The sequence below is a fragment of the Lepisosteus platostomus genome, chromosome 6 (assembly GCF_059453375.1).
Source record: "Lepisosteus platostomus isolate fLepPlt1 chromosome 6, fLepPlt1.hap1, whole genome shotgun sequence".
NCBI lineage: Eukaryota > Metazoa > Chordata > Actinopteri > Semionotiformes > Lepisosteidae > Lepisosteus > Lepisosteus platostomus.
The window spans coordinates 66,732,696-66,756,078 of record NC_142616.1 but is presented as its reverse complement, the minus strand read 5'-3'; the positions used below and the strand labels follow the sequence as shown (position 1 = coordinate 66,756,078).

The window sequence follows — 23,383 nt, the reverse complement described above, 5'->3', positions numbered from 1 at the left end:
GAACGTTTTGGCTGCGGAGCCTTCTTCAGGTGTGAGAAAGACAGGGAAGTCAGCAGAGATTATATAGCATGGGAGAACAAAAACCAGGAGAGGGGAGGTGGGAGTAGGGGGAGGCAGAGTGGGCACTCAGGACACTCCTGGTTTTTGTGCTGCAGACGTTTGTATTCAGCCTGGTGAGGGGGGGGGGTGTTGGTTTGAAATGAAAGTGGGGAGGCTGATCATGTTTCTGGCAGAAAGAGAAAATTTCACTTCTCATAAATCGTGTGTGTGTATGGTTGGCGGGGGGGGGGGGGCGTGGCAAGATCAATGTCTCCTTCCCGCATCAAAGACACCTGAAGGAATGAGAAGAAGGTGATCAAAAATGAGCTGTCAACGCTTTGAGGAAAAGCCATGATACCGTGGGGCGATTACTCTCCGGAATCTGGAAAGGATTAGGATCAAAGTAGAGGGAAGAAAGGGGTTGGGCGCAGGGGCCTGAGTTGGGATGGGGCAGGGGGGGTGGGGGGGTAAGATCTTGGGGTTCGCTGGGTGTGCAGAGCAAGCAAACTCACGATCTTGGGCCAGGTGTCCCCGTGGGAAGTGGAAATAGGGGGTGGGGGTTGAGGTCTCTCTTCTCCTGGGTGTCCCGTGTCTGGGATTTTGCGGGGTTAGTGGAGAAAGCTTTATTTCAGATAAAAGGGCACTTTAATCTCGGGCCCCGGCAGAGATCATAAAACTCACATCTGGGCTCGCAGGTGTTGCGGAGCTGAAGGCATCTGTGGGGTCAGGGCTGTGGCTCGTGGGTGCCGGCCTCCTTCAGAGACGTGGGGCTGCGAGATCCAGCTGAACAGAACTGTAGTGAGTGTTGTTCTCCGTGCAAGGTCAGTGAAGATTATCCATTTTATTATGAATAACAAAATCTTGCCCTCCCGCAGTAAGATTGTACCAGGAATGAGGCCATATTGAGGAGAGAGAATGGAGTACTACTGTGCAAACGTCATTCATGTTACAGTGCAATAAAATATCCAGGGAGAATCACAGAATAACATCCTAACAGCTTCTGTGCTCCTCCCACGTCTGCTGGAACTAAGGCTGCACATCACTGACAAGAGCAGCAGTTCCTCTTCGGGTTGTGCACTCGGATTTGGGCAGAGGACTCCAATTCGTGCCTTTTTAATGTGAAATGCATCTTGTCTGCTTTTGTTTCAAACTGTCGGCTTTGCTATTGCAGACGTTTTTGCAGGCTATGGTCACTGAGCCCCCTGGTGCGAGGGGTCAGGAATCTGAGCGTGTGAGCAGACACAGCAGTACGGTCGTTTGAATTTTAGGGTAGCGTTTGCACAGCGCCTGTAGGTTTTGCCATTAGTCGGGATGTGTGGGAGATCGAGTGAGATACGACTTGGCAGTGTCCCCCAAACGGTCCGTCCCTCCTCTGTGCCGGCTGTAGATCAAGAAGGTTGACAACATCTCAAGCACAAAGTGCTGTGACTGCAGTGGAGGCTCTGTGCAGCACAGCACAGCACTGTTACCCGGCACCGGTAATGTGTGTCTGTACACAGTGGCTCACAGAGCCTGTTCAAGACGGGGACTGGAACCGATGTCCGTTTCTGTGGTCCCAAAGATTTGTTCACCGCTTGGTGACCTCATCAGAGTTTGAGGTGGAGAAATGCCTGACATCCTGTTTGTCCTTGATATCTGCTTGCAGAGGCAGTTCTGAGCCCTAAAGTCCTGAGTCTATCTAGCTGTGTGTAAAGAAACATTCATCTCTCTGAGGTCAGAATTAAAAGCAGTACCATTCATGTGGGGTGTGAATATTAATGATCCTGTCGTCCAGTCACAAGAACACTGCAGGAATATTCCCTCATCAGTCACATGTATCACCCTTTACAACAGGGGCGTCTGGCCTGCCTGTGTCTCTTCTCCCATTTCAGGGTCGCAGGGAAGCCAGATCCTATCCTGACAAGCAACAGGCACAAGGTGGGGTACACCCTGGATGGGACCCCAGTCCATCACTGGATACACACAAACTCCCTCACAGAGTCACACCAGGGCCCGTTTTCCAAGAAGCCAGTTAAGCTACCAACAGAGCTCCTGGTGGAAACCCACACGAATATGGGGGGGGACATGCGGACTCCACACAGACAGCACCCCAGGTCCAGAATTGAACTCAAGGCCCCAGCGCTGCGAGGCAGCAATGCTGACCCCTGAGCCAGCTCTGCCACCCTCAATCAGACATAGAAAGGATTTTTTCTATATAAGGCCTTTTGCGTCTGATGACTGAAGCAGCGTACTTCTGTACAAATACTGTTACTTTTAAACCACCTGACGAAGGCTCACCTGTGACCCCTGAAGGCACACGAGCAGAATTGTGTTTTTTCGTTTGAAACCCAGGAATGCACCTGGTTGCTCTTCTCTGGGCTGATTCCAGAGTAGCCCTATCTTTTCTAGAACGTGTTGACAAACATTGGACACAGTATTCTAATTAAGGCCCGACTAGGGTACTATGCAATTTTCACCCCGTGTCTGGGAGCTGAAAGTGGACACCGGTACGCCACTGTCTCTGTCGAACCTGCACCTGCTGCTCTGTCTTCTCCCTTTTCCCATGAGCAGGTGTCTTCATTCTCCCCCCCCGTCCCCGGCTCCAGCTTCTTCAAAAGCACGAGGAGACATCGGGAGAGGCAGGGAAGTGTCCGAGTCTTGGCAGGGCCTCGACAGTTATTGCCGTGTGCAATTAAACAGAAGAAATTATTATGACTGCTCTAATCTCCCAGGTTGGGAACCTCCGGTCTCCCAAGGCCATGCCGTGTAAACTCTCTTATCTGAACTCTCCGCCACAAACCCAAACGAGTTTCATCTTTTCCATGTCTCCGGGTTTGACCACCGCAGGTCCGGACCTTCCCTGGATTTTGGAGCACAGAGCTGCGGAGCGTGTGAGTGGCAGTGATCGTGCTGCGCCGTCAGCGATCAGCAAGCACGGCTCCTTGTGGGGAAGATCTGCTCTCCTGCCCGGGCAGACAGGGCTCTCTCCTCGGGGAACGGACTGGTCGGATTGGTGAGCGGGCCGCGCCGCGCTCTCGGTCTCGGTGACCTTGGGAGGGGTTGGCGTGAGAGTGGGGCGTGGCGGGGAGGGGGGGCGCCCTCCCACGGGGGTCTCTGATAACAACCCGGAGGGGGGAGGACGGCGCCCAGGCGCGTCGGAGCAAAGCCACGAGGCTCGGAATGTGTTTACCAACGGCGGGCGGCAAAGTCTTCTCATCACGATGACCTTTCTTTTAGAACGACAGAAAAAAACAAGCGGCTCTTTCCCACGGCTTGGGAAAAGGGCCTGAGGGGTCGCGACCCGGGAATAGGGGAGCAGTGCCGAGAAGGAGATGGAGCTCGTGGGGCTGAGGCGCAGGGAGCAGACAAGCCAGCAGCTCTTGTGGGAAACGCTCACAACCCTCCCTCCTCCGCCCCTCGCAGCTCAGAAAACACGCTGCTTCCGCCCAGAGTTTCCCGGGGGGAGGGGGGAGACGTCCCGCCAGGAGTCCAGCGGAGTCGCGGAGATGGACGGGTTCGCTCTTTCGCCCTGGAGCGGAGCCGCGGGCGCCGGAGTTACCGGGAGGAGGCTGTAAATAACATGCCTTGGGAAGGATGTCAATGGCGCCCTTTCTGCCAGCCACTAATGCACCTCTCCACCCCCACACACACGCACAGCGCCAGGACGGCCCAGTCAACCCTTTCCAAGAGAGCGGCCGGCTCTGACAGGGAGCCCCAGCCCATAGCTGTCCGTCAGCTCCGGTCCGTCGAGCTTCTCGCGTCGCGCGGTACCGCGCGGCAGTCACGCGGGGAGCTCCGCCCCGGACGCCAAGAGCGCCGTCGGCCCCGGCGGCAGATCCTCGCGGCTGTTTCCCTCCTCCGGGTGGAGTGAGCGAGAGGGGAGGGCAGGGTGGGGGTGTGGCCAACGTGGAGAGGGGCGGAGTCTGTGGGCGGGGCATAGGTAAGGCACAAAGGTACAGGGCAGGTGGGCGGGTACAGGAAGGAGGGGTAGGTGGGGACAGTAGAGAGGGGTAGGTAGGGGTAGGGCCCGTTATTGGGGTGCAGACAGTAGAGGGGTAGGTTGGTGGGGATGGTGGTAGGGCTGAGTAGAGGTAAAGCAGATATAGGGGGGACAGTGGTGGGGGTGGTAGGGAGGGGCAATAACACAAGAGCAAAAGGAGAAGGAGGCAGTGTGAGAAAACAAGAGAACCAAGGAGAGGCTGAAAGGGTTTAGGGTTAGAGGTGGCAAGACAGGGGACAGAAGACCTCGATTTATAGAGTTATAAGCTTCCTCCCTCTCTGAGTTATGGCCCGAGTGAGTGATCCAGTAAATGAAGCCTCTTGGATGGTACTAGCCTGGGAACAAAGGCTGGCTTTCCCCCTCCCGCACAACGAACCCTTTGTGACTCGGAGAGATCTGCACTCCGCTGCACTCTTCTCTGAACACATCTGCACACTGCTGACTGTGTGCAAGGACCAAATGTCAAGTGCATCCCCTTCACTGCTGCTGCCTCCTGAGACCAGCCCTGGATGGGCTGGGAAGAGCCTTGGCAGTCCCATTAAGGGGTGATGGGGGTGTAATTGGTTTGGGTGGCGGGGGGGAAAGGTTTTGTCATTGATCCTCTCCAGCCCCGAGGGCGCAGCTGCAATTCCGGGACAGCCATTAACGCCGGGGACCTTTGATGGCCCTGAGATACAACAGCCTGGCTTTAAAGTCAATAGGGCTACAGAGGGAATTAGTGCTGGTATGCAAACCTTAACATCACAGCAGATTATGGGCCTTTTGTGACAGCATGTTGGAGCTGTCCCACTGCAGGCGGGACTGTACGGCTGCGAGCGGGAAGGGGATGGCATGTGAGCATTCCCACCGCCTTTGTTCCCGTGTTTTTCCCAAAGGGATCAAAGGCGGCATGCTTCACCAGGGCTACTCCTCGGTGCTGGGCCGAGAAATGTTCACATCCCATGTTAGTAGAAAAAGAAAATTAATCTCCGTATAATTCACGAGAGAAGGGCGCTCCGAAACACATGCAACCTGCTTGCCGTGATAAACTCCGGCACCTGTTACGAAGGCTCTGAAATAAACGGGCTCAAACGAAGGAGCAGACTTCGTTTTGTGTTGTGCATGGCAATATTGGTGTTTCAGGCCCGCGGCGTGAAGGAGGATCGGACCTGCAGCACGGGCGTTCTTGGTTCCCATCGCTCTGTGCAGGGGGAATAAGAGACAACGCTGAAGGCGTGTTCTGGAATCGGGCTGGGGGAGGCTTTGGGATTGATTGTGCTGTGCTGAGAGCAGGCCGACTCCATTTCTACTTTTTGCTGGTTCCTTATCTACTCCAGCTGTAAATCAGTTTGTGTGAACATGAGTACCCCAGCACACACACACACGCACGCATGCACGCACGCACGCACTCATTCTTCATTGCCCATGGTACCTCTGGGCTTTACAGCGCATTACTCTGATTTGGCCATGGTATCCGTGGGCTTTACTGCACTTTACTCTGCATTGACCATGATATTGCTGGGCTTTACTGCACTTTACTCTGATTTGTCCTTGATATCCGTGGGCTTTGCTGCGCACAGTGTGGTTTGACCATGATTTAACTTTGCTTTGTTACACTTTACTCTGATTTGACCACAGCAGGCCCAGGCCTCAGCTGGCACCCAGCTGACTGGCAGAGAGTGCAGCTCTGTTCCCACAGCAGTGTAGCCTGTGTAATCACTGTGGACTCTGGTGTGAAGCAATTAGTCCCGGTCATGTTTTTTGTTATCTCTAATTTGTCCAAGTGGCGTGCCTGCATTTTTCTGTAATGTGACTTTCTGAACTGGTAGTGTTATAATTAAAAAAAAAAAATTACAAGTGCTTTTCCTAAACTATTTTTATGCTAATCAGCGGCAAGAGTGGGCATTGTTTCTTTGTGAGGGCTCTTCTGTGTGTTTGTTTCCCTGCACTGCACAGAGCGCAAGAGAAAAAAAAAATGCGGAAGTAAGCTGACAGATATGCCCCATTAGGGAGGGCAACATTCTGATAGCAACAATGCAGCGACCCAGGGAGGTTTCAGCAGGACAAAGGGACTTTGTGCATATTCAGCGCCCACCTCCGTTCGTGTACATCCCTGGCTTCTGTGCTCATGCTTCTCTTTCATACCCTTGTTGATTCTCTATTCACCAGGGGACGTCAAAGCAGTTTTGGGGATGAAGTGAATCAGTCAGTTCTCCTGCCCAGCTGTACGCAGACAAACACAAGCAGGCTCGTGAAGTCCAAGAGCTGCACACAGACATGCTACACATTGCAATTCCTGGGGTTTTTTTTTTAGCATCTCCTATTGGCTCCTGTTTGATTTTTATGTGAGCTGAAATTAAATTCCACCACACGCATGCACACCCAAAACACATGGGAGAACACACAATGTGCACACGCACGCACACACCAGAGGAGAGGCAGTCGACACAACAGCCTGGAGACTTCCTTCTTGCTCTCCGTGGGACAGTAACTCTACGAGCTCATCATCATCGTTAGAGGCGGCCTTGATTTACGAGGTGAAGGTGCTTGTTTATGTATCACCATGGTTAGGAAGTTAGCACTGCCCCTCCGGCCCTGCCCTGTGTCACAGGTCTGTTTACCACTGATCCCAGCGTCCCGCAAACACAGGTGTTGCAGCTGGCGAAGTGCTTGGGGATGAGGTCGGAGTTCAAGCAGTGTGCTGGGCTGTCTGGTGTGCGTCCCAGGAAGTGAGAGCTGAAAAGCCAGGGCTATAGAACTTCATGCAAAAAGTAGTAAACTGTGTATTCAAATGCACAACCCCCTGCAGTTAATTTTAAATTAATTTTAATGTTAATTTTGGCCTGTCGCTTTGGAAGAAAAAAAGGCCTGTGTGTTCTTCTAATGGATGACCCAGTGCGTTTTAAATCGCTTTAGGTTACTTATATACAGTATGAAGACAAAAGCTGGAGCAAAGATTGTTCAGGGCTGCTGGACCTCAGGGAGCAGCTCAGAGAGGCCGGATCCTCCTCTTCAGTCAGGTGAAGGTGTGGCTGGTGGAAAGACACACTAGCCCAAAGGAAAGGGTGCTCTGTGTGAACCCCAGGGCCAGCCGTGGGGCAATAGGGGGCCAAGCCAGGGGAAACTGGAGGAGGGGTAAGAGAGACAAGAGCAGTGTCTTCTAGGGAGCAGCAGGCTTGTCACACCTGTACTCCTGCTGGCCCTGTGGTCACCGGAGTCAGTCTGCCGACCGCAGCCCAGGGATCTGACTGACGGCCTGCTCCGGCCAGGCTCGGGGTAGGGGGCGGTCAGACAAAACCGCACGTCTGCCTACAGCAGGACGCCCCCTCGACGAGCTCGGAGGGGAGGGGAGGGGATGGTGGGGCGCGTGTATTACTGTCGGGGCCCCGGTATTCCTGTTTGAAGGGCAGCGGTCGGTCCCGGAGAGAGACCACCTGCTCGTTGGATCGCTCACTGTAATAACCCTGTCTTCCGCCGGACCGGACCTGCTGGGCTCCCGCCGGCTCCTGCTCTTCCAGGCCTGCAGTAGAGCCGGAGAGCCTGGGCAGTGAAGGGTTAAAGGAAAGAAGCGGAGAGCCGAGCGAGCGGGAGGGAGAGAGAGAGAGAGGTTTCACCTCTGGAGAGGGAGGGGCTGCCAGGGAGGCAGAGAGCGGCCGTGCTTTACAGTTGCCAGAGCAGATCTGTCCGCCTCCAGGCTCGTCTCACACTTCTCCGGGACTGTGTATCCGAAGGCACGGCCCGCCACCCCGAGCCGGCTGTCCCAGAAGTGTGCCCTAGGGCTTTGATCCTTCTCATGAGCCGTAGCGGTGTGGAAGAGGGGAGGGGAGGGGGGGGCCCTTCCGCACGGCTTTTCGGGCGCCTCTGAAAGGGGTTCTTGAAAGTGGTCAGTTCCTTCTCTTACCTTTTGGGGGCAAGCTGCCCCTTACCACCACCTCCCATCCGAAAGCAATTTGGAAAAGCAAGCAAGCCGCCGGACTGCGAGAGCCGGCGCTGGGCAGAATCCTGTGCCACCTGCCAACGGGGAGTTGAGCGGCACGCCGAAGAGGACACAGGTAGGACAGGGTCTCTCCTCTCTCTCTCTTTCTGTCCTTTCCCTCTGGGTTACAGCTTTGCCGTGACCTCTGTGACCCGTCAGCCAGCTGGTGCCCGGCCGACGCCAACCGGCGTCGGAGTCATTCCATACCAGCGTTGGCGCGATGCCGGCCGGTGTGGGTTCGACGCCGGCTGGTGTCGGGGTGTCAGATGCCAGTGTGAGGTTGATGCTTGTTGGTGTTGGTTTGGTGCCTGCTGGCATCGGGGTGATGCTGATTGGCTGTGGGGGAGAGGCCTGCCAGCTGTGCCAGAGGTGCACCTGCTGGAGTGCGCTGTGTAGCAGCTCTTCTGTGTGCAGGTGACTCTGAGCTCTCTAGGTCATGAGGAAGGTCCTGGAATCCATTCGGGAGGTTTGGTCAGTCTATGTGGAATCTTGACCCAGAGGGGGATCTCTTCAGACAGAACCCCCTCTGTATCAGAGCCCCGATCGTTGCTCTCCATCTGTCCCTGTCTGAAAGCTTTCATCACGGACACAGAACTCTCCGGCTCTCCAAGTCTGTGCTGTGATATTCCAGCCACAGCTCCGTCCTTTTCTCCGGGCTGCTGGCTCCTCTCGCTATCGAGCCTCAGGACGTTTACCATCAGCGCCCCTTTCCTCTCTTTCGGTCTCCCCCCTCCCGGCCCTCTCTCAGTTCCCCCCCGTCGGTCGCTGGCACGATTCAGGCTGTCACACCGCCTTGAGGAGCCTTGAGGGGTACTGGACGTAACGGGCACCTCGTCCGGGCGCTCCATCTCCGTGGAGCGGGGGCTGGGGCTCACCGGCGACGCTGGCGGCTTCGGGCTGCAGCATTCAGGAGGCGGGGAGGGTAGGGGGGGGGGCTCTTCTCTTCTCGTTCTCCCTCCCCTCCGTAAAAAGCAAACCCCTGTTATCATGAAGATTTTATGGGGCTGCTGGGAAGATTGCAAGTGGAAGAGGTTGTGAGGTTGTGAGGAGATGAGAGTGAGGCTGTAGAGGTGGAATGCGAGCGTGCGGCCCGCTGGCAGGGGGGGTGATCACCAAAGTCCCCTGGGGAAGGCTTTCAGGTTAAATATTGAAAGAGATCCCCCACTGCTTTGTAATTGTCTGGTGCAAACTGTGTGTAACCGTATATGCAGAAAGAGGGCAAGGGAAGCTTAGCGCAGTAATGTTGGTTTGGATAGGATCTTTGCACAAAGGGTTGTGGGAGTGTGGATCAAGCGCCACATTCGTGTTGTTGAAGCCAAGCCCGTGACATACCAGTTGAATGAGCTTGTCAAATCAAATAGTGACTAATTCCGAAATGGGCTGGACTGGCTTAATAACTTCCTCTCGTTTGTGACTAATCTTCTGTTCTTAACTGGTCCAGGATTCAGTTCAAGGTAAACAAATAATGAATCTGAAGCCGCAGGTTCATGCTGCAGCTACAGTACATGTCCCAGTTCACTTCCTTATTTTTGTAGAGCTGCCCTGAGACTGACATGAGGCTCATCTCCCTGTGACTCCAGGGAGGCGGGAGGTCAGGTTCGTGGCGGTAAATGAAAATAAAAGGAAATGTGAAACAGGTTGTGCTTTAAAGGAAGCCTTACAGCGAGGTGCAAAGTTTCCTCCCTTTGAAAAAGCGCAGCTGTGGCGCAAGCCGTCTGGGCAGTAAGGGCCTGTTATCCGCACGAGCCCCGGTCACTTTGAAGGAGGATTTACGACGCTGAAAAGCAGCGAGTGACAAATTCAAGCACCCCGGCGAGCTGGAGACTTGTCTGGCTCTGCTTGTCTTGGGAACAGTAGGGGTTTTCTGTGTTGTATTTTCTGCCTTTTCTTTACGTTTTGAGCCGTCCACAGTAGTGGTGGAGCCCCAGTACCTGCGCCCTGTTATCGGGGTGCGCTTGTCGGGGGGGGGGACCATCCGTTTCGGTTGTTACCCGCCAGGGGGTGAACATGCCTTCTCCCCAGATCACCAGTGAACTTTCCTCTCCCCGTCCTTCAAACACGATCCGAGGGATCACCCTCTTGTCTTCCTGTCTTCTTGCTCCGAGCGGGAATGAAGAGCTGGGGAGCGGTGGGCGGAGGTGGCCTGTCCTGTGGGAGTGGATCGGTCCGATCCCAGCGCTCAGGTGTTGCGTCTCGAAGCTGCGCGCGATGTTTGCGCATTCCTGTGGTGCGAAGAGAATCAGGCGCCCTGTAATCTCGAGAGGTGCGCAGCCCGTCAGCCCGCTCCGTACTCCTCAAATTAAAGAGCAGCTCTGCTGTAGAGGGCTCCTTCCCATTCCTGACTAAAACCCGTGTTGCGCGGTTTCGAGGCCCCCGGTGCTTAGTGCCTGTGCAGCAGGCTGTCCACTCGGCTGGACAGGGGGCCCCACTCCATCACTCAAGCATCGCTGTCGCCCAGGACCTCCGCGCCGGGGCAAATTAGTCTTTTGCATAATGCGAGTCCCAGCGGATGACTCCCTCTGTGGGAGACGGCTTTTAGCTGCCGGAGAAGCTTAGCTCTTAAAGCCTGTTAATTGTGTCGCTCCTGTAGGGAGTGGGGGGGGTGGGGGGGTGATCCTGGTTCATTTTTAATTTCATTTGCTCGGGGGAGAGAAAGAAAAAAAAAAGGACTCAGACAGGCTCTGGCAGTGCAGGACTTAGGCGCTGCGGGAAGAGACAGGTCCTCCTGGTATCCAGGGGAAGCTGTCAGGAAAATGGCACTGGGTGAGGTATGTCGCCCTCTGCCACTCCCACAGGCAGGGAGGAGAGGTTCTGCAAGCACTGCCTTCAAATTCCTTTGTCAATTCCTTTGTCAGTCTCTTGCTGTTGGTTTGGCTCTGTCCCGCCCCAGTCCTCCGACTTCAAGACCCAATCTTCTGGAGACAGAGCGGAATTAATGAGTCCGTCTTTCATGCGACGACGAAAGACAGTTCTCTTGTAGCTTGTAGTGTCACCAGTTCGGAGCTGCGCAGGGATCTTGACTCCCTTGGTACTTTTTCTCCGTGTCATGTTGGACTGGGTTTCTGACATGAGGGAATTCCTCTGAGCCAGTGTTTATTACAGTCTGTCAGACAGCAGAGGGCTGGGGTATGCACAGCGGCTGCGTGTGTGTTTGTGTGTGTCCAGAGGTTGTTAATGAGACCCACACAGAGGAGTGAACAAAAGTGAATCCAGGGCAGCCACAGGAGGGCAGGGGAGCCTGTCCTGAGCAGAGGAAAGCACACAAACCCACATGAAGTGAGCCTGGAAACACCTCCAGGCTGGCCTGTCTCCAGCAGAACGTGCAGGACCTGCTTCCTCTCGGGTAACAGGAAACAGAGGGACAGGTGGGCGAGCAGGTGAGAGTGGGAGAGGGAGAGGAGGTGAGAGTGGGAGAGGGAGAGGAGGTGAGAGTAGGAGAGGGAGAGGAGGTGAGAGTGGGAGAGGGAGAGGAGGTGAGAGTGGGAGAGGGAGAGGAGGTGTGCAGGTGAGAGTGAGAGAGGAATTGGTCATGAAAGCACCTGTTTGCAGGAAGCACAGCAGCCATGGGACAGCAGGCGTGTGTGGTGGAGGTGAGCAGGAGTGTCCCAGGGGGCTCTGGGTGTGTGTGTGTGTGTGCGTCCGGACCTGGCAGGACACACAGCAGAGCCCTACCTGCGGGGGACCCCCTCTTCCCTCATGGTGTCCCTGGGGGATGACGCCCTGATGCTCCCGTGACTAGAAAGTGTGAAAGAAGGGGGGACTAGTCAGAGCTCTTCCTGTTTCTCTGTTTGTCTTGCGCTATTACTACTGGGGAGGGGTTGATAAGCAGCCTGTGTACACCGGCCTCCAGCTCGTGTCTGTCACTGTGGTTTTAGCTCCTGTGCCTGCTATGCTGAGACACCCCGATGCATATCATCCCATTCACACGCACACACACACACACGCGCACTCACACACACACACAGCAAGCAGGATCAAGCAGTCGGCTGCAGTGAAAACCGCAGCCCAGGGACCCGTGACGCCCTGCTCGTCGGAGAGCTTTAAAAGTATCCGTTTTCCCATCTGGGGGCCAGGAAACATTTCCCCCGGGGGCACACAATGGAGGGGTCAGCCGCGGTTGAGCGGAGTCTGTCAGGTCTGGGGGTTAGCGAGGCTGCAGGGAGATGAGATACCGGCTTTTATTCCCAAACCGCCATCTCCACGCACCCACCCTTGGAGGCCAAAGAAAACACAGCCGCCCCCTTGAAGACTCGCTGAGCTCCACAGCCAAGAGTAATGACTGATGACCTCCCCCGTGACTGATGACCACGACCACTCTGATGACCACGACTGATGATGAGACCGCTCTGCTGAGCGAGAGTGATGACAGACTTGTCACCGGTACTGATGACAAGACCACTCTGGTAACCAGGAGCACTCAGATGGACAAGACTGACGGCCGAATCTGACGAGACCTCTCTGATGACCAGGAGCATTCAGATGGACGAGACTGATGGCAGAAACTGACGAGACCTCTCTGATGATGACATCATGCTGATGGCCGAGACAGATGACCAATATTGATGATGAGACCACGCTGATGGTCAAGGCCAATGCGAAGACAGCTCTAATGGCCGAGACTGATGACGAGACCACTCTGATGGCCAGGAGCACTCGATGGACGAGACCAATGACCAAGACTGATGACTGCTCCAAAGATTGAAAGTGCTCCGCTCCGCAGCAATCCCTTTCTTCCTTCTCCTGCCTTCTTTCTGGTTAAAGCCGGTCAAATTCAAGTTGCTCCTGAGTCTGTTTTCAAGTTTTCCCGCTGCTGTCTGCTTCCGGTTTCCTTGACCTTGCTCACAGTCCAGAGGCGCGATCTGTAGCACAACCGGCCCGTTATCTAACGAGAGGGGTCATGCTGAGAGAGGATAATTTGATTGTGCAGAGAGAGGATAAGTGTGTATGCAGTATGGGTACATATGGCCCTAATTTCTCCCATCTTTTCATGACACAGAAAAGTCATTAAGTATTGTGACTAATGGCTCTCAGATGTCCCTGTGAATTAGCTAATGTACATCAGCCTGTGGGCCTATTCAAGCACAAATCGAACACCAGTTCTTCAGCGCAGGGTTTTAAGGTAGTGTTTTAGCATGGCTTATCCTAAATAATAGAAGAGTCCAACTGCTATAGTTGGGACTGAGTGCTCAGTGCTGGTGTCATCTGATCTGCAGAGATCCATACTGTATTTCTTCAAGAGAGTGCAGTTTCTCTTTACTTTTAAATCTGAATATTGCGATCCTAATCTAGGGGTCTCTCAATCCCAGAGTCCAGCATGGTCTAAAGGTCCTTATGACATGAACAGTTTCTATAGACTCGGAACTGTCTGACTGTGATCAGCTGAGCAGGTGATTTGTCAAATGAAGTCATCTAGAGTGGGGCCAGAGGTCTCTTAATTGACAGATTACTTGCTTAATTCATCAATGTAGCATGTGTTCTTAATCTCTCCAGACAGGTGAAAGGACTGGGGCTCTCCTGGTCTAATCCAGGTTGTACTTTGTTTTTTTTTTCTTTGTAAAACTAAAGTCGTATTTGTAGAGGTGAATCTGTATCCAATTACATTTTTCTGCAGCCTCTGAAATTCAAAGAGCTTTGCTTTCTGGATGTCCTGACTGGATTAAGAGGTATCAATTGCATTGAGGTCTCTGGTTCCACTGTTATTACTTGACCCAGGTGATGTCTGCATGCCCACAGATCACTTGAGTGAATGATGAATTCTGTAGCAAAAGTGTTTATCCTTTACATTATAGCCAATGTCCCTAACAAGGCAGTAAGGAAATTGATTTATCGATGAAGAGTAATTTACAGGGCTGGACAGAGTGGATACTCACTGCGCTCCTCTTTTTAATATGCACACTCCCGAAAATCAACATTTGCAGATGAGAGAAGGCCCTTAGTCCCATCTATCCTCTTTGAACCAAGGATCTCATCCAGCTGGTTCTTGCAAGAAGCCAGGCTGCCTGTTTGAACCACATGGCCGGGCAGTTCCACCCTCCCACCACCCTTTGTGTCAAGAAGTGGGGTCTCATTTTCAAATGAGCTTGTAGTGGACATAAGTAGAATTATTCTTTCATTAAACCTCACCTACCTGCTTCAGTCCCGCTATCTGCTCATTTCACTCGTTCATCCCTTGTATTTGCTTGACCGTTGTATGAAAAACAATAACAGAACCCTCTCCGAGAGACCATGTGTTCAGACCTGGGCTCCCTGACTGGAATGCAGTGGTCTGCCTCAGAGGGCAGAGGCCAGCGGTTAGGTAAAACAAACCGTTCAATTTCACAGGGAGGTGTTCACTACACAAAAGTAGCGGGGTTTTTTTTTTTGCACTTGATTGTAAATACATCTGGAGAAAGGAGGGCAGTTGAACTCGTACACGATGTGAAGAATGTGGCTCCTGTTCCAAACGTTGTCAGCTTACACTGGGAGAGTAACTGCGAAACCTGAGGGCTCACCCATCGCTTCAGACACGCCAGTCACCAGATCTGCAGGGAAGGACTTGAAAGGGATGAAAAGCAGAGCGAAGCGCCTGTGGTCTTCCTTCTGAATAGGCAGTCGGAGTGGCCTGGGGTCCGGGATTTCCACCCCCGGGGAGATGGAAAAAATGGGACGAGGCGGAGGGGAAGGAGAGCAGGCGACGCCGAGGAACAGAGGAAGGAATGCCGTGAATCCGTACGGAGGTGGGCGGGGAGGCGCTCTCCCAACATGGCCGAAGGGGGCCTTCTGCCGAGGCGGAGAGCAGACAATGAGCAGAATTCCAGGCGGCATTCCTCGGAATTTCCCCGAGCGGTGCCATAGATATCCAGCATTCCGGAACGCGTGGACAGCCTGCAGCGCCGGGCTCCGCTGCCGAACTCCCTTCGCTCCTGCAGCTCCTGTCCGCGGTGTGTGTGTGTATGTGTGTGTGTGTGTGTGTGTGTGTGTGTGTGTGTGTGTGTGTGTGTGTGTGTGTGTGTGTGTGTGTGTGTGTGTGCGTGCTTGACGTGACCTGTGTGTGACTGTTGTTCCGTGTGATTTGCTAGTTCCTGTTCTCACCACTCCTTTGCCAGTAATTAAATATCGGGATGGGCCCTCGTCCTCCTCCTCAGCCTCCTCAGCCTCCCCTCGGAGCCTGCAGAAACACTGGAAGGACGTTCCCACAGATCCAGACCTGGTGCACGCTGGGCACCCCTTGCTGACAGGAACAGACCTTGTCTCCTCCACGCCTCCCTGTGTTCGCAAGGGGGGAAGGACTTCAGATCGACAGTATGACAGCGGCTCTCTCTCAGGGAGGACAAGAGCCCAGTCGCCAACGAGAGGAGCCCCTCAGCCCGTCCAGTCCATCTGATCGCGGGGTCTGATCCAGCTGCTTCTTGCAAGAAAAGATAGGAGGTTATGCAGCAGGGTCCTAATATTGTGAGGATGTGGAAGGTTTGGTTAACAAATAGTTGAATAGCGCGTGAAAGCCGTGAACTGGGGCTTCTCCGTGCGTTTGCTCGGCGCTCTGGTGTCGGTAGAGGCAGATGGGGCTGACTCAGGCCGCGCACCTCGGAGACAGCCCTTCCCCACTCTCCTGTCCAAGAGTCCCCCTGTCCCGGGAGGCTGTCCCTCTCTGTCCCTTTCCTGTTCTCCTTTCAGTCGTGCAGGAGGACGAATCTCGCCTCTCCGCTGGCTTCCTCTTGAGCGTTTCACAGAGAGAGAGAGCCCAGGAGCCCACAGTGGATTCCACTCTGCCGGTTGTGTCTCCAAGGAAAACTCTCCGTTTCCTGTGGGAGCAGGGCAGGAGCTGGGAGAAATTCCGCATGTGGAGTTGGGCGCCTTATACTGGGCTCAGCGCTTGCGGGACGTCCGCGGGAGAAAATATGTAGATGTGCTTTGACCCCCCGCCCCCAAATGTATCTAACCAGCCAAACCTGATGCTGTCCCTGATGTTGGCTCTATACTGTCAATCTGTATCCTTGGGCTGGAGGCTGATGGTGTCTCCTGCTGGCTCTCCGGGAGCCTATTGACAAGGAGGCTGTGTTCTGGATCCTATGCTGCGTCGTTGCCTGTCCCAGGAAATCGTTGCTTTATTTGTCGCTGGTCATGCAGTAGCTCCACGCTGATGCGGCGCATGGTGACAGTGAAAGAGCCGATCGCATTCCACAGCGCATTCCCAAACGGCATGCCGTGCCAGGCCCCGCTGGACCGAGGGAGGGGGGCGGGGGCGTGGTGTCGCCCTTGGCATCCTTCAAGTCAAGTCAGAATCCGCCCCTCTGCCCCCTCCCCCCTCTCGTCACTCTCATCCCAACGGGAGCGGGAGCCCCCGACGAATTCTTTCCTGTATCCAGGTCCCAGGAATGCGGGGCTCTCTTTGTGAAGCGCTGACCTGCGCGCATCGCTCTGTCTCCTTACCGTCCCCCCACTGAGGGCAGCCTCTGCCCTCCCCCGAATCCAGGCTGGTCCTCTTCCTGCGCCCCGGGGGCCGGGGGCTGGGGGGGCGGGTCCGACTCTTGGGGTTTCCCAGGCGGAGCCGCTCCTGTCCCGCCCTGACCCTGTATCCGCGCGGGGAATTCCAGGAATCTGCCGCGTGGAGGTGCCGGTTCTGACACGCGGGACAGTGGCAGCCTCACCGATGGCACTGGGCAGATGTTTCCAGAGGTGACGGGGGGGTGCGTGGCTCAGAGAGGGCGCCCCCCCTCTGGCGGGACACCTCTCCGACCAGGAAAGGGGCAATCCGTGGGAAATGTCCGATGTGCCCCATCCATCGGGAAGATGTGAGTTCAGGAGCCACGGGGGAGCTCCGTCAGATTCCGATTGCCCGCACTTCACAGCCCTAAATCCCAAGACCAGCCATCTGTTCAGACTACAGCTGTGTCCCCCGCCTGACCGCGCTTGTTCTGTGTTGGGCTGCGCCCACGCCCTCGGCCCTCGGCCCTCAGCCCTCGGCACAGTCGACTCTTTGTCTTCCGACCCCTGCTGGAGAAGTGTGCGCCGGCACTCGTCTCAGTCCCGAAGCTGACTCAGAGGGCGTGCCCGCAGCTCGTGGGCGACTGTTACCCCGCCGTCTCTCGTGGCCGGCATCGCTCCATCTCCTCGGATCAGGGACTCTCCTTCGTGAGAGCTCATTAAGGATCAGCCAGCAGCTCGCCGAGCTGTTCTGGGGTGAGCAGCAGAGTTTCCCTGCAGTGCGACCGCAGGTAGCCAGACCTGGTTCCCAGTTGCAGGAGAAAATGAGCGTATTTGTTTTTACAAAGTGTTCCAGGTCGGCGTCCCCTGTGATCTCTCTTTTCCACTACAGCCCCCTGGCCGGCTTTCAAGACCCCGCGCGGGACCGGTTGTTGCAGGAGAACGGATCTCAAAAAAAAAAAAAACCAGCTGAAATAGACAACACATGTTGGAGCGCGGGGCCAGCCAGCTCCATCCCCAGAAATATGTTCCTCCTGAATCTCTGAGATGTATTTTATGTGTAACATCTGAGAATCATCTCTGAACTCAGCTGTTGTATCTTTTCATAAACAACGTAGCTTTACCCTGCATAGTCTGTGCACTCTCTTCATTGATCAGCGGCTCGTTCAGCATCATTTGATTTTTTCCAGTGGTTGCGTCAGCTTCCTGTTACTCAGTGTTGAAACAGCTTTGTTGGTTTTCATTCAACTTTAGTCCGAAACTCAACAGCTATGGTAACGAGCGTAGGAAGTAGGAAGGGGGTTGTTCGACAGGTTACTGCTGGAGCCTGAGGGATAAAAACCTTATTCCCGAGCCCCTTGAAAATGGAAGGAAATACATGTCTGGGCTTTTAACCTTCAGCACTAATACAGTGTTGAGTTCTGACAGCTTTTAAAGGAAAAAGAAGAAAATTAAAATTCTAACTCATTAAGCAAATTGAAAATGACACTTTATTTGCATGTTTCTGGAGCTGGAACCTATCCTAGCAAGGCGGTGTGCATACAGACACACCAGGGCCAGCTTTTCCCAGGAGCTGATTCACCTACCAGCATGTCTTTGCACTGTGGGAGGAAACTGGAGCACCCAGAGGAAACCCACACAAACACAAGGACAGCATACAAACTCCACACAGAAAGCACCGCCGGAATCGAACCCAGGACCCTAGCACTGTAAAAGCAGCCGTGCTAACTGCTGTGTCACCCTTTGTGCACCCAGAGGCTCGAAAGAGGTTTTGTGGTGCGCTTGACATTTTTAACAGCGCTGCTGCTTATGTGGTAGTAGGAGCAACACTGTCAGATACTACAGGTCCCTCAGTTCCTGGTCCAGGTAAGTGTTTTTTCTGACCTGTGTGGGTAATATTTCTTCCCATGTACTTGATGTTCATCATCGCTTTTATCAGGGGCGAATTGGCACTAGATGAAAAGCTTCCCTCCAGCACAGCTGCATCTTCCTCCCAGATGTTTTGATCGTTTCTTGTGAACTCAGGGGGACTTTCGGCCTGCGTGAGGACAGGTTCCCCTGCCTGCTTTCATTTTCTTTGGGTTTTATGGCAAGTGTGTTTTTCTTCCCTGGAATATGGGTGTTTCCCTCACTGATTAACTATCATTTGTCAATACAGCACTGCAATAAAAAGACGGGAAGTTTCTCCTGTTTCTACCAGATAAAGAGATGGCTTTGATCCGTAGTTATTCTTTAATTAAGTCTCTGGCCAGAGGGAGAACAACCAGTGTGTGAGGCCTTCTGATTCCTGCCGTGTGCTGTTTCTCTGAGATCAGCGGCACATTCGTCACTGCCCTGCTGGCAGACGCAAGCCCAGTGTCTGCCAGTTCTAGGTATAAGACAGTGGGTTTCAGGGTGTCTGGGCTGCAGTGTGGTTAGGGGCTCTAGACTGGTGGTTGAAGTGTTATGGGTTCAAATCCATAGTAATAAACCACTGGTGGACCACAGTAAAGATCTCTTAATGTTCAAACTGTAATCTCACCTGGTCAGTAAAATTATATCAGCGAGGCATCAAGTCTCGGGGATAAATAAAATATACACAGAGATGATCAAAGTTTTGGCACATTTGTCATACACTGTTGGGGGATGGCCTTTCCTGGATCTGTGCGGTGAGCCCTGCCTGGAGAGAGACTTTTATGTGTTCTGTTATGTGCTCTTGTATGTAGCTGAGCTGTTTGGACATGAATAATACCGCTTCATGGAATGCAGGGGATACCAGGACCATGTCGGCCTCTTCAGTGTGCGGCTTATTCCCCCTCTGAGCCTAATCCCCTGCACAATGGTGCGATTGTTGGAAGATCTGACAGTGCCTTAGCGTAAATTCACATGGTGCGCTCGCTATCTCTAAACGAGCTCCAGCTTGGGTATGAACAGGCAAATCTTTCTGCTATAGCTGTCTGTGGCTCTGTCGGTTTCATCCACAGCAACGTGGAAAGGATGTATCTGCCCGTTTTGTTACATACAGTACATGTTTTGGTACCTGTTTATCCACCAGGGTTTTCTGGAGCTGTAAACGAAACTGCCGTACAGGAGTCATGTTACAATAGGGAGCTACTGTACAGTGCACGTATGGTACAATAGTCATGTTGTAGCACGGAGCTGTAGTATATGAGGCAGCCTCTTGTTCCACACCAAAGAGGACAGTCCCACCCCTCACAGCTCACCACTAACTGTTCCCCAGCACACTGGTCAGCGCGAGAGCATTCAGCGCAGGGTGATCTGAATGTGGGAGCCGTCAGCGCAGGGTGAACTCTGTGCCCAGCAGGGCAGGTGCAAAGTGTTCTTGCCCGGTACCTGGCCGAGGCACCCCTGCAGAGGTGTGCAGGGCGTCAGGGGTTAGCGAGCCAGGTCCCGGGGGATCTGGACAGAGCTGGGCTCGGGTTCCAGACTCGGCTTAGGCACACATGATGTCCAAGTCAGCCGTGACACTGACAGACGGATGGATTTATGTGTCGCTGGTCAGTTTCGTAAACCACACTGTGCCTCAAACACTGATGTGTTTTAGGAAGTGCCTTTGGCCCTTACTGTACAGCATATTCCTCTTTTCCTGCTTTTTAAAAAATAAATGCCTATCTGCCTGAATCAGAGCGTGCTTTTCTCTGTCATAAAAAATAAAAGGCCAGCTTAATGCATTATTCAGGCCCCGCAGCTTGGATCGCAGCTCTCCGGGTGACATTCCAGCTCCTGGAATTCCTGCTCCGGCAGCTGGCTGGCTGGCTTCGCTGGGACCCTGGCCCGGTGAGGCTGCCCCGGCGCGGCCCCGGTCAGGCGTGCTGACGTGATTCTTTGCAGACGCAGAGAAAAGGCCAGCTGGTTATCGAAGCCTCGGGATTGGAGATGCTCTCCCTGCCCAGTCAAACAAACAAACGAATGCTCCCTGCTCTGCCTAAGTCTTCCTAACCTTTTCCGAATGGAAAAGAAGAGTAGGGGAGTCCAACTCCGTGATTTCGGTTTGGAAGCGCATTCCGAGCTGGGAGCGCCCTTCAGTCCTTTTGGAAGGCCCCGGTCGCCGCAGTGCTCGGCAGGGGCGCTCCTGCTTTCCTGCTCCCTTTGGCTTTGTGCTGCTCAGGCCCGGCTATCAGTGGGGCTGCTGCACAAACAAGGAGGAGGAAGAGCCCCTGTGTGGTCTCACAGCAGGGGACCCAGGGGGCAGCCTAAAAAAAACACTGCCAAGGAGAAGGCGGGCCGGGTAAACGCCCACCACTCCACTAGGGGGTGCCAAGCGCCGTCGTACCCCACACGCTCCTGTGGCACGTGGCGTGGCCGGGAGACTGATACAGCCCACGTGCCCCCACAGCTGCATGTGTGTCTCGAGCCCTCAATAACGTATCGGTCTCGGCCTGGAGGCTTGCAGAAGCATGGCCCCACGATTGAACTGGAGACAGGCGACGTGCTGCGAGGTTCTAATCCCGCTCACCCCAGAACGAGCTGATTGCCCCATAATGCTTTGAGCCCCATACAGCGGACATCACCCTTCTGCTACAGCATCTGCTTCAGTCCCTGCGCAACCAGGAAGCCCGGGCTGTCAGGTGCCGCTCTGTTTCTTGCTTGTTTTGGTGTTGTTGGGTTACAAACATTGCTGCCTTCGTGACACAAGCCGCTCATTTTGGTGCGGCGGGGTTCTGCAGATGGTGTGCTGTTGTGTTCTTGACCGGTCTTTTTTGCAAGAGCTCACAAGAGCAAAAAAAGCATGGGTCACTGGAAGGGGTTAGAGTTTGGCAGGGCGTTGAGAGGGGTTAACACTTTTATGAATCTCCTTCTCTGTTTTGTGTTGGAAGAGTTCTGCGGAGGGCCACCCTCGGAGAGCCAGCTTGCAGAGGGGGGAGGGAGCGGATGGGGAAATCCAGTTTGACTTGAGACACAGGCGCTTGGTGACCTCTGACCCAGGCCGGAACGACAGGGGGCGTGTCGTGTGCCTGCCCTGCTAATGACTCCCCTGGGGAGGAAGGTGTATAGGGGGGCGGAGGGGTGGTAGCTCGCAGGGGCTTTTCCTGTGACACCTCACCGTGTGGAGCAGGACGGCCAGGACTCTGAATGGGAGAAGACGGGAAGCAGGGACAGCAGGGACAGAGTACCTGACTCACCAAAGAAATGAGCCAGCCTTTCCCAAAAGTGGGGACAGGGAGCCCCAGGGCACATGATGGCCTGATTGTAGGGGTCATGCACAGGTCAGGAAACACATCAGAGCAAGTGACTGGCCTGAGCCCTGGTGCTAATTGTTGTTCCTGGCCCCCTCGCTTATTATCTCCATGTCTCAGGTATTTTGTGCATCTCGCAGGGGGGGTGGGGGCAGGACTGCGGAAAGTAGGTTCCCTCGCTCTGCCACTCGGACGCCCACAAAGGCACCCCTCCACTCTCCCCTCGCGGCCTCCTCGCGGTCTCCGAGAGTCAGCCAGCTCCTGCGCAGCCAGGCGCGGACTCGACATTCCGGACCCGTTCCGGCATCCCCCGCCCCACAACATCCAAAGCGCCGGAGGTGAATTCCAGCCCCCTGGCCCGTCACGCGCGCGCTCACGCTGCGGTTCGATCTCACCGGACCGCGCTGAATACTTCAGGGCGTTAGACAAGAGGGCATTCAGGCCACCTGTCCTGCTAGGCAGCTCCAGTGGTAGTTACCTGATCCCATGATCTCATCCGCCACCTTCTTGGTGGAAACCAGGGTATCGGCTTCAACCACCCAGCTGGGCTGCTTGTTCCACGTCCCCGCCGCACTTTGTGTAAAGAAGTGCCTCCTGTTCTCGTTTTTTGCGCGCACGTTCGCGCAGTTTCCGCTCCTGCCCTGAGGTCTGTGTACCTGCGAGGACCCCCTCGAATTCGACTTTGCCCTTTCCCGCCCTCGCTCAGTGTGGCGGGCGGAAGAGCCCCCATCGTGGGCACACGAAAGACCCCTGTTGTACTTCTTTTACGTCCTCGCCCTCGGCCCTCAGTCTGCACGCGAGCCGAGCCGTCTGCGCTGTCGAAGTTACCGGCCGGGGTGTGCGTCGCAGGTGCCTTACTCCAGGAAGAGTTCCCGTCAGCAAGCTGCAGAAGCCAACAGCGCAGAGTCCCTCACGCAGGTGTGCATGTAGTGTACAGAATCAGTGCTGGTGATGCAGTGCACAGCTGTGTGCAAGTGGCAGCCTCTTAAAGAGATGGGCTTTTTCAGCCAGTAGGCCAGGAGCGCAGGGAGGGGGGAGCAGGAGGTTTGCACATTGCACTGCTCCCAGGCACTTAATTTATGGCCCAGGATTTCTATGGTGTCAAGTGGGGAATGTCATTCCTGTAGTTTTTCTCTCATTCCCTCTAGCCTGACGACCTCCCCTCTCTTTCAAACCTACAAACCATAAACACCCCCCCCCCCTCCCCAATACCCTGCCCCCCTCCCTTTGAGAGACTGGGGAGGGAGGGATTAAAAATTCTGGCAGGGGAAGCCACATTGCACTGTTCTCCTCCTCCTCCCCTTTTCTCTCCCTCCCTCCCTCTCTCCCTCTCTCCCTCTCTCCCCTCCTGTTGAATTGAGGCTATTATTCCGAAGTCCTTTCACTTGTTTGCTGTGTGCACTGGCTCCTTACAGCGTGCGAGTTCAAGGAAGAGAAGTTCAGTTGCGCACCGCCTATCCAAATATAGACCATACCGCAGTTTCTGCTGCCAGGACTTTTACACACTCTCTCCTGGGGTGTCTAAACCCTGTGGGCTTTCCCTACTTTTTCTTTACTCCACACCTGAAGTTCTGCTGAGAGGACTAGAGAAAGAATATATTATCTCAGGGCTGTGAGCTTGCCTACTGAGCAGCGGAGAGCTCCGGGCAGCAGGTCTGGGCTGGACTGGGGTGGGATTCCGGCTGGATGGCGTTGGCTCCGGTCACTGGATTCTCCGGAGCTGTGGGCTGATCGCAGGTGAGCCTCCCCGAGTGTCTCCTGATCCGCACAATCCCTGCTGGAGCGAAAGAGTTCCCGCAAAGTCCCAATCTCGTGCTGTGGTGCCGTTCT

The 23,383-nt window shown here is 54.5% G+C and overlaps 1 protein-coding gene across 4 annotated transcripts in view; it reads left to right on the top strand.

Moving 5' to 3' along the window:
* Nucleotides 1-7,395: 7,395 nt before the first annotated feature.
* Nucleotides 7,396-23,383, top strand: part of sema3b (sema domain, immunoglobulin domain (Ig), short basic domain, secreted, (semaphorin) 3B) — a 41,320-nt gene continuing 25,332 nt past the window's right edge. Inside the window, exon 1 of one of the 4 annotated variants that reach the window (XM_088637056.1) lies at nucleotides 7,396-8,049. The gene's annotated coding sequence lies outside the window, so the exon portion shown is untranslated. Of the gene's footprint in view, nucleotides 8,050-16,538; nucleotides 18,243-22,832; nucleotides 23,291-23,383 lie in introns of those variants that run through there. The other 3 variants (XM_088637057.1, XM_088637058.1, XM_088637055.1) reach the window with 3 other exon arrangements.